This window comes from Pongo pygmaeus, chromosome 6 (genome assembly GCF_028885625.2).
Source record: "Pongo pygmaeus isolate AG05252 chromosome 6, NHGRI_mPonPyg2-v2.0_pri, whole genome shotgun sequence".
Classification (NCBI taxonomy): Eukaryota; Metazoa; Chordata; class Mammalia; order Primates; family Hominidae; genus Pongo; species Pongo pygmaeus.
The window spans coordinates 53,779,847-53,781,438 of record NC_072379.2 but is presented as its reverse complement, the minus strand read 5'-3'; positions in this window follow the sequence as shown (position 1 = coordinate 53,781,438).

Here is a 1,592-nt window from a genome sequence, read left to right as displayed (position 1 = left end):
CCAATCCTTTGAAAAGATACAGATAATCAGTGTTTAATGAATATATGACTCTAAAGCAATTGGGCATAATTATCTCAGTGCTTTGCAACAAGAGCTCATGAATTTGCTGAAAGCATTTGCTTTCCAGATTGCTGCTGTATTTAATTCTTCACCCTTATAAGAGTTTGTGTGTGTATGTGTGCGTGTGTATGCAGACACATATATATATATGTGTGTGTGTATATATATGTGTGTGCATAGATATACATACACATATGTAAGCTCACCCTTAATGAGGTATTAAATAGTTACAGTTTATACTTTTTATAATTGTATTTGTACTTTCCTCTAATGAATTACTATTATACCGTAATGATTTGTTGGGGATTCACATTTATTTAGGTGATGCTGTTAGTGTTCAGTGTCTGGAACTGTAGAACCACTTAATGAATACAAAAGAAAATCCATTGCATTATTTTTATCTTTTGCTAGGCTCTAGGAAGAGTTAAGATATGGTTTTGACTTCAGGGTACAGCTTTAGTCTATATGAAATGATCCAGTCATTTGATCCATTATTATGTATAGCTAGAATCTTAGTATATTCCATATAGAAGATCACGCGTGTGTGTAGCAATATGTACTTTACAATCATCCCACATTTTTCTCAGAACAAGTTTATGATATTAGCTGGTATAAAAATACTTTTCTTATGATTGAGAAAACAGAACATAGAATATTCAACTTGTCAAAGGTTATTTCACTTTAACTGGCTGGAGCCAAGGTCTGAAGGCTGGCCTTCTGATTCCCCCTGCCTCTCTGATCACTCTTTTCAGTCAGTTCCAGTAACTTCTCTTGTTTTATGTACCACTCTTTAATACTGGACCACCTTAGGCTCTGTCATATCCGCCCTTCATTTCTCCATCTGCACATTCTCCATAAGGAAATCCTTCCACATCCATGACTCCAATGATCTATATACAGATGACTCCAACTCTACATTTAATCCAGAACTTGCTCCTTATTCTTATACCCAGATGGCCACTTCATGTCCCCACTCTGAGGTCTCTCAAGTACCTCAAATTCACGCATACATAATGAAACATAACAATACAAACCTGCTGCTGTTCAAATGTTTCCTACCATTCAAAGGAGCTCAGTTACTTAAGCTAGAAACCAAACTGTGTTTCACATGATTCTTCACTCACCTTCCCCTCTCTTAACAAACAATTACCAAGTCTTCTCCATTCTACTTCCAAAATCTCTCTCAAACCCAGGCATTTGCACATTATTTCTCCTGCAATCACTTGCTGAGAATATAATTGTCTCCTACCTGGCCTCCCTGAACCTACTTTTGTCCCTTTACTAATATTCTTTCCATACCATTGACTAAATAATGTCTTAAAATGAAAATCTGTTAAAATTCTTCAATGGATAAAGTATAAAATCCTTCATAAGTACACCCCTTTCATGATCTGATCCTTGCTTATATTCCCAGCACCATTTCACATCATTTTTCTTCTCCATTGCTTCCAGGAATTCTAGCCTTCTTTCAGTTCTCTCTTGCTTCAGGATATTTGAATATGTTATTCCCTATTCTTAAAATACTTATCCTC